Below are 13,124 nucleotides of genomic sequence, written 5' to 3' on the forward strand. Positions count from 1 at the left end.
GGGATTTGGGGGTGGCTCTCTGCATGATATTTCTGGTGAGCAATACTAACCTGCCATGACATGACATTGTATAATGGAACTTTAAATAGCTATGGTGAATAACATGGTCGGTTTAAACTCCTCTTTATAATTCTAAAGTTTCTCAGGATGGCTTATCATTTTCTTAAACATACATGTTGTTCATAGGTACTATTCGTTTCTAAGTGTTTTTGTTTATTCTACAGACTGAATAAATAAAAAATTAAAAGCCACGCTTCCAGCCATCAGCAGAGTATGTGTTGTTTTCACTTTCTGAATGAATGAGTACAGCTCTTTAATGTTTTTTCTCTTCTACTTCTAGAGTATTCACAGATAAAATCCATGCTCACATCCTTCCTCTGATGTGCTACTTTGCTGACCTTGAAGTCTCTGGTAAGGAATTTTGGGAATAAGGTCATCCTGTGATGAATTGTCCCCTACACCATGTAAAATAATATCAGGCAAATTAGATTTATTGGTTATAAAGCTTTCATTAGCAAACTAAACCTCTTTTCTACAAGGCACTTCAATGCCTTATGTGGGTGGCTCATTGTTTCACTGTTTTCTCCTGTGTGGGATTTTGGAAATGTTACCCACTTGTAAAATGAAGCACTGTCGTCTACTAAGCCCACTGTGCTGTATAATCTACCATTATATACTTACATGATTAACTGCAGTTTCTTGCAAAAATACTTATCTTTAACTGGTAGTACTAACGTGCATAAAAAGAAAAACATGATCCGACATATCTCTCTTTCTAAAGGATAAAAATGCTTTACCGACAAAATGTTTATTGGCTCTCATAATGTTTCTGAAATCTATTGAACATGATTTTAAGCTTTACAATGCTTGTATGTACATTGTAAATGAAATCGAGACAACCTCCAAATGAAATACCAGAAAATATTTTCTCACTCTTCTTTTTCTTTTTTTTCCCTTCTCACTCTTCATAATACAATGAGTTTATCTTTAGATGGCTGTGTTTTCAGAGCACTCCTGAAATGATTTTTTGAAATATCATTCTCTTCAAATACTGCATTTGTCATCACAAGCTCCTGCCTCTGAGAAAGCTCATGCAAAAAGCAGAGACTCATTGAAATCCTAAGGGGAGAAAATTCAAAAGAGGTTGGGTACAATCACCGTCTCCATTGTGCAATCACTGCTAATATGAATTCGAGTTAAAATTCAAATGAACACTTGCAGAAGTGTTCACCCATCTCACACTTTTTATATAAATATGAGATACATGTTATTTATATACATGATGTAAATAGCATCAGTTTCTTGGCTCTTTTAAAATGGCTTGAAGAAATGGAGTAATAGCTTCAGCTGATGAGGATTCGCAACATGTAATTTGCTATGGGTTCCATCACTTTTGAATGTGTTGAGATTATGTTTGATGTATTATTGAAAATGTAACTCCTTCATTTCAAATTCTTCTCAACTCTGAGACAATGAGAACAGTCGCAACAAAGAAGGGAGTGGGAAAAAGAGAGGGAATGAATGACAAAATAGCCAGAATAGTCACTTAATGAACACCCTGATAAAGGAATATTTGGAGAGGCTGAAGTTGTCCTTTCTTTATTATGTTTATACCTCCCTTATTTTGCCTTTTGTCTTCTGCTGTACCTTCTGAGAGGTTTATAGGTATTTTTATGTGTAGGTTACTTTTTTATTATTTTTACTGAAGCAGTTAATCTGTACGAAAGTTATAACAGCCTTCATTGGTCCCCACCCAGCAGTGCAGATATCCTCTAGATACTCTCTACCATATCAGTGAATTTTGGGGAAAAGAGAGATGGAGGATAGCCCAGGGGTAGGTGAGACTGCTGTTTTTTCTTTTTTCCTCTAGGTCATTCAGGAGAGAAGATTAGTTTGGGTCCCCTCAACAGGGGCCAGTTTTGTTTCACTGGCCACAGAAAGTGTGTGTTAATCTGACTGTGATGAATACTTCCCTTTATAAGCTCTTATCACCTTGTTACACTGGGTTGGCGATATTAGGTTACTCCTTTGATAACAACATTAGGACAGTTGTAAAAGCTGAACTGGGATTTATATCACTAAACAAGATATGGTTTGTCTCATAATCTCTGTGTTAGGATTGACTGTGGATCTTGGCTGGGGAATTCCTTACAGGATGTAAGGGTGGGCACTTCCCAGCCTACTGCAGTTGATGGCAAAGGTGGCAAAAGGGTCACGATCTCAGGAGCAACGTGATTTCCCCCAGCACAGTGCAAGTTACTTGCAGTTATTTACACTTATTTGTTTCTACTTGTCTGGTTTGTCACTATTACTCCTAGCAGGTATGAAGCTCCAGCTTTTCTTCTGTGCTATAATGTAATAAATAATAGTAAAAAGCTAGCAGATTTTATGCTACTGCACTAATTTATTGCATGCTGCTGTCATGGGCAACAACAGCAAAACTTTTAAAACAATATATGAAAAAGAAATGAGCATAAATGAAGGTTCAGGAATAGCTTCTTAAAAGAGCACTTGAGAAAGAATGATTTCTCTACCAGCATCTCCTCTCTGACAGACCATTAATGGCCTAGCAATTTGTGGCAGGAGTACAGTGCTGTGAATGACTGTAGCTATTTTATTTTATTTTATTATTTTATTTTATTTTATTTTATTTTATTATTTTATTTTATTTTATTTTATTTTATTTTATTTTTTAAATTCCTCTGAGAAACCAAACCAAAAATATTAAGGGACAAACTCAAATAAAAATTGATATTTATTTTTCTTTTCCATGAAACTAGACAAAGCCCCTAAGCATGTGTTGATTTCAGACTGAGTGGCTTGTTTTGCTTTAATACACAATCAAATACTACATTTCCTTTTCAGTTGTATTTAACTGTTTTTAAATAGGTAACAAGTCAAAACAAAACATGTTAAGAAAACAGTACAGCATCTAAAAGCTTACTAAATCTGTTTGTGTCAGCCACAAAGAAGATGACAAATTACATCCAAAGTTTCAAATGCTGCTTCTTGAAGTGGTGTTTTCCAGCAAATGTAACATAGTCTTAATGGACAGAGACAAAACTCTTGTCTTTTGCATTCTGCACATGCTCAGACTCCTCAAAGTTTATTCCCATTAGTTACCTTATTCTCTTTCCCTTCTTGATCTCTGATTTGTTTAATTCTTCTATAGCATCTTCCCTGGAAAAACACAGTGTGCATTTGTATTACATACTATCTAGTTAAATTGAGCCACAGCAAAGTAAATGGCTGTAATAATAATTTTCAAGTCTCCACCACTCCTTTTTTTTTTTTACTTGTATAAAACATTACTATTATTTTATACTGTAAAATGTACTGGCATACATCCCAAGTTATAATTAGCTTTAAACAAAGAGGCCTTTACTTGGGGGGAAAATTAAAAAAAAAAAAAAAAAAAAAAATCAGTGCACTGACTCACAACCAGATATTCCAGTTGCTCTTACCTAGAATCACGGAGTCATAGAATCACAGAATCATTTTGGTTGGAAGAGACCCTCAGGATCACAGAATCACAAAATGGTAGGGCCTTCTTCCCCACCAGATCGCCTTTCGGGACCTATTTCTTACCTTCCTTTTTTAGTATAAATCTAGCATACAACCATACTGTATTTCACATATTCAAGAAGGACTTTGAGATCTTCGTGCTCGGACAGTCTTGCATTTAGTCCACTTGCCTTATATTGAGTATGGTCATTTGTGTATGACTGAACTACAACTGTCTATCATCCCAAAAGCAAGTTTCATTTACATATGTGTTTACAGAGAGTATCACACCAGAAGTTTCATTGTCTCATCATTCAATTGATCTGGAAATGCTGATGGCTAGAGATAGACACAGGGAGGCCACAGCTTTATTAAATTAATATGCCGATGGTCTTTGTAATTTGTGAATAGGCTTCTCCCACTAAACTCTAAACATATTTTATCTGTAAACCAGTGCTTGTATTCTTTCTGTTCTACCTTCTTTCTCCCTCTGGGGTATGGTAATAAAAGAAAAGGGCATATGGTTCTGCAAAATCCTCAGATCTCCCTTTCTTAAGAGACCACAAAGGACGCTTATTAAATTCAGATTTTCCTTTGTTCCTGGGAGCAATCCCTTTAGCTTAGTGTTCATGTTGATCACAATCAGTGACAAAACAAGTCTTACTATGGAACACTTAATTTGATCTAAATATGCCCTATATTTATTAATATAACTGTATTTAGATAGTTCTTACAGGGATAGAAGATGGAATACCTGTAGAAGTCACTGTATGTCATAAGCAAGCAAGTCAAAAGGGAAACTACAACCAAACAGGCTCCTCTGTGCCATCACTCTGAATTCAATGCCCACTAGGCAACTGGATGCCCATTTTTAGAAAATCTTTTCTTCAGGCCCAAAGAAGTACATGTTTTCACATTGATGTTGTCAATCCATACAAAATCCATCCAGACATGAATTTATATCAGCATCTAGAAGCTCTTTCTTTAGGCTGAGTCCATCTTGAGAAATTTGTAAGAAGAGATGAGTTAGCTCAGAAGGTAATTTCTGGTTTTTTTTGCTGCTCTTTAATAATAAAAACAAATATTCCTGTGGGATGGAGCAGTGAGCAGCAGGAACAACTGGTAAAAGTGAAATACATATGGTATCCTTTCCATACCATATTTTATTCTGCTAATCCTGCAGATGCAACAGAGTGGATTTTTACAGGGAGAAGAGACAGTTGGGGAAGGGGCTTTCTAAAGCAGATTCAGCACCACTTTGGTACTTAGAAGACGGTCAGATGTTCAGAATAGACCAGCAGCAAGCCGCTCCAACCATGACACTTCTGCACAGACTTTTTTCAAAGAGGTCAGCATCTTGTATGCAGAGCTTGTTCTGATAATCTTATTTGTTTTGGTAGCAAAGCTGAAGCTAAGCTCTTCTGAAAATCTGACTGCTGTAGCCAATTATGTTGACAGAAGCCCAGTTGATGCATATTGAATTGTGATTTGGAATGGTCAGGGAAGTGGAAATTTTGTGTGTGTTTCATAGATTCTTAAATGTTTACTTCAAGAGAAAACTGAGCAGAACCAAGAGCTCATTCCAAGTCTCTCTTGGGTAGCCTTCTGGAAACCAGCCCCATAATGTTTAGTCAGTGCATTCTTTTCTTCAGATGGCAGGGAGACAAACTGAAAGACATTTCACTGTTGGATGTAATTTTATTATTTTGAAGATTCATATATAATTTAATATATAAATAGTGAATATTTTAAGTGATGAGTGAAATCTAGCTCTATTAATCTGTTGGATATTTTAGCATTAATCTTAGTAGAACCAGTTTTGACACTAATTTTACAGGCACTGGCAAAATAATTTATTTTTAAAAATGGAATAAAGGTTGTCTGCTTCACCCAAACATACTGAAAGGTCACTCCTCTGCCTTTCCAAATAATCGATTTCTGAAAAGGGTCACAGTTTTTACCAGTTTAAAAGACACCCATGTGGCTTCTCAAACCATACTTTCATTTACATGTATTTGTGAAGAAGGCAGAGTGTGGCTACTTTTTCAACTGTGTTGTTTAAACCAAAGTGTAACATTATGTTATGGTGTACATGGATATACCTGTCTGCAGCGATTTAAGGAGCTTGAAAGAAAATTAATTGTTTCTCTAAAATCGTTAATGAACTTGTGAGAGATTCTCAATAACGACTCTCAATCCTAGGCATCTAACAAGTTTTTAAACATGACTGCCAGCCATTATTTTCTAATGTCAATGTTTACAAGGCCAAAGTTTCACTGAAATTTTTGCAGCAACTTTAAATAAATGTTGAAATAAAGTATATATGTGGAAATATAAACACACATGCACACACACATTCCAGAAGAGCACAAATTCTTTAGAAGAGCTGCTGTTCCTGTAACTCTTTCTGTCTATTTTCTCTTCTTTGCAGCCAAGCAGAATATTTACTGGAATGTTCAAGACTGGAATAATGACATTGGTGGGAAACATAACAACTCCATATAGGTAATATTATTGTCCACAGTAATGACATTAAGGTGAGAAATTAATATAGCCATCATTTGTTTCACACCCTACCAATTTTTTTTTTCTTGCATGATTTTTCTGCACAAACCACAAGTTGGAGGGTGTACTTCTTGATCTCATCTAGATATACATATGCTCATTTGCTGGAGGCAGGCTGGAGGGGATATAACAGCACTAAAAAGATCCTACCTTTTTCTATTAACCAGAAATAGAGACAATACTGTCTAGGCTTTATCTGAGCTTTTTTGTTGTTGTTGTTTTGTTCGTTCTATATTACTGCGTTATTTCATAGTGTGAGATAAGTTTCTAATTACAGAATAAATTACAGCCCTGTATGTAGCACATAACTGTTGTGCCGCCTTCTAGTCAGTATATGCTTCCACTGTGACCTATTTTCATGCAGCAAAGTCACTGTTTTGGTATTCATTTCTAGGTGCAATGTAAAAACAGCACCAATTGCAAACTCTGAGAAGTGTCTGCTCAAGTGAATTGATAAACAGCAGTGAGCTCCCACCTTTAACTAGTTCATCAACTGGAACACAGCAGATACTTGTGATGCTAAATGCACTGGTATCACTTGAAGAATCCTGTTAAAAGCAGACAGAAATGAAAGTGGTTCATTGTCCTAAAAACAAACGTAGGAAACTTTGCAGATCTTTACAGATCTTTACAGATCTTCTACAGATCTTTATTCTTTCTGACTGACACTAAGCAGAGAGGCAGGAGGGCTTTAGTTCTTATTGTCTTTCTTGTGTCTTTCTCAGTGGTTTCTTTTTCTCCTTGCAAATTTTGTCTCAGACCTGGCCTGGAAATATGAATTTCAACATGTAGATGTTGAATATGTCTCGTATGTCCTTATGGATACCATCCGTAGCATACAGGAAAAGCCAGAAGGTGTGCTGGAAAGAGAAATTCTTAATAAACAAAACTCTGCTTTCTGCTGCATTCACAGAATATCCCTCCTAATTTTCTCCTTCTACTGTGCAAAGTAACTAGAAATGCTCATATAGGATGATTTGCCTAAACCTCAGCCAGTTATCTTAAGCTAATTATTATGGATTTTAGGCTTGTTTGCATCTTCACAGGCAATTACACAATATTAGAGAGTAGTCATTACAAAAGGGATCAGTCTGAATTGAAGCTCTTGCACTTTTCTTCATGACTAGAGCTATAGTAAGAGATCCCACACCTATACACACGACACAACACAAAAATATTTTGAGAACGGATTTTTTTTTTTCATAATAACAACAAAGGGAGAGGAATTATAAGCAGATAAATATGTTTGGATTATATCTGTCAAGCCTATCCTGTTTGGTGGGTTAAAAAAATAAATAAATCCCCTCTCCAAGCCTGCCTCCCAAAAAACAGCAACCAGGGGGCAGTCTGGAAGAACAATCATTGATTGAGAGTTGCATTCATATTTCCAGCAGTGGTGAGAAAAAACATTAAGTAAGCCTATTCATAATATGATGACAATCCTTGATTCCCATTTACAGAAATATATATTTTTCAATTGTTTATTTTATAAAGGAAAGCTTCTAGAATTAAAACTAGGCCCATAAGCACTTTTTTTTTAGTTACCTCTTTTTTTCCTTACACTGAAATAATATTTTTCAGGTCATTTTTATTTTCCATCTTTTTTAAAACAATCAAATCCTGAAATTTGAGCAACATTCTGTAAACTTTACTTCTATTGTTTTCTGACAATATATAAACTCTGACTGTTCATGCCTCATTGTAATGCAGAAACCACTTAGCAAAGAACAGAGAGAATTTTTAGTATGAGTACTACCAGAAAGGAAGAAGGCAGATTAAAAAGATCTCTTAGAATTTTTGTGTAAAAGATTTAAAAATGGAGCTCTCCTTCAAAGTAATGAAAATTATATAAAAGATTTAGAGCATTTTACTAAGTCAGAGAATAAAGAAGCATGAGATGGCTTTCTAGTTCCAGTAAGGACATTGTAAACATCCCTTGACCATTATATATGCTGGCAGAATGAAGAATAAACTGAAAACACTCTTTAAAATGTGAAAAGCATATATATTTAAAATCTTTTAGAAGAGCTAGCAGACGTACTATGAAGAATGATGTCTAGATCAAACTTTCTGCTTCTAAACATAACTCAGTCAAATACAGTTAGCTCTAACAAATTCTTATTAACGTTTTAATCCCAGTAAGAAAATGAATGTAGTGATGGACAAAATGAGCATTTGAGTATCAACAAGATTTTTATGTGCTAATGTTTTTTTTTCTGGAGAATAGTATAGCAGACACAACAGGAAGGAGCCTGCTAGAGATGTGTGCAGTGACAAAATCAGATATTAGAGTACACAGAGAAACAAGATACCATAAATGTTAATGTAAAAAAAATCCAAACATCTTCATTTCTATTTGCTTTTGGAAATGGTAGCTTATCACAGAATCACAGAATGCTAGGGATTGGAAGGGACCTCGAAAAATCATCTAGTCCAATCCCCCTGCCGGAGCAGAAACACCTAGATGAGGCTACACAGGAACGTGTCCAGGCTGGTTTTGAATGTCTCCAGAGTAGGAGACTCCACAACCTCCCTGGGCAGCCTGTTCCAGTGCTCTGTCACCCTCACTGAGAAGAAGTTTCTTAAGTTTAAGTGGAACCTCTTATGTTCCAACTTAAACCCATTACCCCTTGTTCTACCATTGTTTGTCACCGAGAAGAGCCTGGCTCCATCCTTGTGACACTCACCCTTTGTATATTTGTAAACATTAATAAGGTCACCCCTCAGTCTCCTCTTCTCCAAACTAAAGAGACCCAGCTACCTCAGTCTTTCCTCAGCTTGACCAGAACTAGTTGCTGAGAGGTCATTCTGTTAACAGGTCTGTGAAGGACTAGAGTGGACAAAACTACAGCTGGACTGAAGCAGTTATGTGAAATACAGAATACAGACCTGGAGACTTTGCTGGTGTCATCTGGGCTATTTTGGAAGGAGTTGTAAGATTTAGTTCTGACATGGATGGATGAGTCCAGAGATTATTCACAGATCCTGTTTAAAACAGGATTAAAATAGGATTAAAATGTGCCTTTTTTTTTTTTTTTTTTCCTGTAACATAACACAAAGTGTGTAGCCAATCTTCATTTTCAAAGCAACCAAACCAAAAATCCTACTTGATTTCCCTCTTACTTATGCAGATTGTGTTCAATGCTGAAGTGTTCTTGCATTTAATCTTACCTCACTTTGTTCAGAGTGGTTTTTGTTTAGAACTATTCATAACAGTACAGGGTGCTTCAGAAAGATGAACCCAACTCGAAATCATTGTATCCCTGCAACCACAAACTGACTATGAATGAAACTTCTACCACTTGCAAGAGCACAGGGCACAGAGTTTCAAATGATTACCACTAGATGTTAGATTACTGCTAGACGTAAATTTTTGTGTAATTGTAACAGGTTGCCATCGTGAAATACACTGATTTGAAATTGGGTCCATCCTTTTAAAATGCCCTGTATAATAATTGTAATTTCTTTTGAATTGTTTTTAATGATTTTGGTTTACTTAGAACTAGCTCTTTCTGCAGGTATTCCTTTTAATATGGATTCAGCTTTTAATTTTTTATGATGGTTTATTCAACATATCTTGACATAGGTGTGAGCAAGATTTTATAATGTCTTGTGTGAATATACATGTTCAAAGTTACCTGAAGCCTCTCACCTTACAAATAAAATAGATAAATTAAGTTAGAGGGCAGTCATCTAGGTAAAGCAAGCTCAAATCTGAATACAACAGAAAAATCTCCAAACCCCTTCTGAAAGCTCCAGCTACAACCTATTTTTGTTAAACTATAAGAATATTTACATGATTTTTTAATTCACTAACACAATACTTATTCAATTAAATACACATCTATATGGCTGTTTAATAAATGAAATGGTGTGTGAAGTATGTAAATGAGACATTTTTTTTTATCATGATCTTTACTTAAACCTTCCTCTCCAAAGATAACTACTAAAATAGGTCACAGTATATAAATAGCATAGTAAGCAACCTAAGGACTAGATTCTGTTTGCAAACTGGATGGTATAAATCCACCCTAACTCCATTGATTTCGGTGGTTTAACTTAGACTTAACTGTAATGAATGTGCATCTACTGCAGATGAGATACTAATTCCCTCAAAGTCCTAACACCAAAGAGCAGGATGTGTCTGGCAAAAAAATAGGAAGATGGAAGGAAATGCCTACCTTCTTTCATTCTGTCTGCAAATTTCTACTCAAATCCTGTACTGTGAGAGTGTCTGACCTTTCAAGAAGACGGATGCCATATCTCATAAGGAGGTACCCAGGAGCCATAAATCGTCATCCTTCCTCTGCCCAATAGTAAAAAGTGTGACCATCATGGAGCTGCAGCAGCCCCCTATCCCATGACTGACATGCAGCTTCCATATTCTGTTTCAATGTACATACTCTTTTAGCTATACGGGTGGATGGGCACTTATCACATGTTGGGGATGCCCAGATTTATGCAGCTGTATTACACAGAAGTCTGGACATGCTGCAGGAAGAGAGGTTGATGAGCTCTTAGGAAAGTCAATGAGTGCTAGAGCAATTTAAGTTACTTATGCCTTGCTTTGTGTTTATGCCTCAGGTGTCCTGGAGGATTAAGTCATGCAGTATATGAAATAATTGTACAGAAAGGATCAAATAAAAGGGCTATTATAGAAGGTAACATCCTTGGACTGTGCTAGTCCAAAGGATCATGAGCCATGGGTAGTCCTTGTCCATGCCAGGCGACTGTGCCCTGAGGCAAAACCTTTGTGGAGATCTTATTTGTTAATCAAACTATAATTCTACCTTAGTTGACCAATAATGTAATTTTTTAAAATGGCTTTTAAATGTTCTTATTTTTTTTTTAAAATTTGCAAATAATGCCTTCTTCCAGTTTCAGTGCAAATTTGATTACTTCTTAAGACCTTTATTAAATGTAAGGGGCAAAATCTAAGCCAAAGGTTTCAGTTTTAGTGATATTTGACAGCTGGAGAAATGCCAGCGCTAGAAACTGCCAAGCCGAGGCAGTTCTGATTAGAAGTTTAAAACAAAAAAAGAAATTGATTTTTGTAAAAAAATCTTTCATAAATCATTTGGTTTGGGGAGCTGAAGTAAAATATTTTTGTCGCATCAACTTTGCCAAAGTGTTACTTATGTCATATTTATCCTTAGAAAATTCAGATTCTTAAGTCATTTTACATTTACTTGGCCTTGAAATTAGGAAAAGAGGTCCACTACCTTATTAATCTCATATCTTCAAAAACCTGCCTGGCTACAGAACCCTGTAAGTGACCTCGGAGAGAGCATATGTTTTCCACCATCAAGGATGCACACTGCTGTAAGGTGCAGTTATATAAGCTTCATCCCCATTGCACAGGTATTCATAATGATACAATTTTCAATCATACTTTAGTGCAACATCACAGAATTTGATGCAGCTGTATTAATACATAGCAGTTACGAATCAAGCCCATTGTACTCCTCTTATATCATGTAAGTATTACTGAAGAATCCCTTATGTAGTTTGTCATCAGCAGTAGCATTAATGCAAGTGGGTGAGATTGAATGAATAATCAAACCTTCCTGATGCTAATTCCAAAGTTCATGAGGTGGCAGTCAAAGCAGTAATAAGATGCATGTTAGACTGAGCATTCAAGCTATGTTTGAGCAGAAAAGCAACATGATCATTGCACAAGAAATGCCCAAACGTCTGAAAGACATTTAGGGTGGGAAGGAATAATGAAGAATATGATACTTCAGATAAGCTGTGTGCTTTTTTTTTTTTTTTCCTGATAAAAAGAATCTCCCTGGTGTTTGCCTTCATTTATCCTTGTATTCTCTGAGTGTGTGTTTTTTCAATCTCTTTGTTGCTGTAACACGAGTTGATTGAAATTCTCAATTTGTAGGTCTCCTTGAACATGTTTATTCAAGGGATGGGACTTGCACAAAACAATACACTTGTATGAGGCAATCCCATTGCGTCAGCCTTCATTATCATTTTTAGATTGCCTAACTGGGATACTTGTCAGTGATTTCCGTAGTTCCTGTGCTTCCACAAAAGGGCCTCAATTGTTGTGTGCCAATCTTTGATATTACATCTGCCTTAGCTTTGCTGTGAAGTCTGAAATAGATGAGCATCTGATGTGCCACAACTGTAACTTTTCTCCACTAATACAATGGGACATTTTGAGCACAGGAGCTGAGGTTTTTCTTCATATGAGTATGTGGTACAGTTGTTTTGGTTTGTTGTTTCTTTTTTTTTTTTTTAAAAAAAAAAAAATTAAAATACCATTTTTACTATCTATTTCAATTTAATAAGTTTATGTAGGTGACACAGATTACTGTATTGGTCTTCTTCAAAGGAGGATGCAGATTGTCTGAGTTAGTTTAGTATTTTCCACGGGTGGATGATGTGTCTCTCTGCCACGTTGCATGTCTTTAAACATATCATGAGTCATTTTTGTTATATGGAAACTAATTAACATCTTGGGAACAGATTGCCTGCATTGTCTTGATATTTTTTGAAGTAACTAGATGCTGTAATTACTGTGTATACTGTTGGTTTTGCCTGTAGGTTGTCAGATAGCACCCCCCATCACTTTAATTAACAACATAAAGTTAATTTAAATAATACAAGATAAGACAAATTCATTCAGGTGTCCTTGAATGTAATAGGAAGAAAGATCTGTCCTGAAGGTAAAAACAAAACAAAAATTAATTCCAAATCATTCTTGCTAGAATAATTAAGTATTTTCCCTTTTAGAGCTGCCATTCTTTATTTGAAATTCTCCTACCTTTAATTATATTTCTTTTGTTTAGTTTTTATCATGTATGTACTAGTACTCTGTGTTGGTTTACTGCAAAACAGATCTAGAACTTAATTATATGCCTGGTGAAATCTGTATTTATTGGTCCTTGTTCTCTATACCTCTGTCTACTTTGATTAGATTGTTACTAGTGCTTCATTTCTTTTGAATTTTCCCAAGCATCTGAACACACTGGGTTGCTATTAAGAAAAAAGATAGCTCATCGTTAATTACTTTTTAGGTGACAAGAAGCAATGAGCATTCT

Source organism: Nesoenas mayeri, assembly GCF_963082525.1.
Source record: "Nesoenas mayeri genome assembly, chromosome: 2".
Taxonomy (NCBI): Eukaryota; Metazoa; Chordata; class Aves; order Columbiformes; family Columbidae; genus Nesoenas; species Nesoenas mayeri.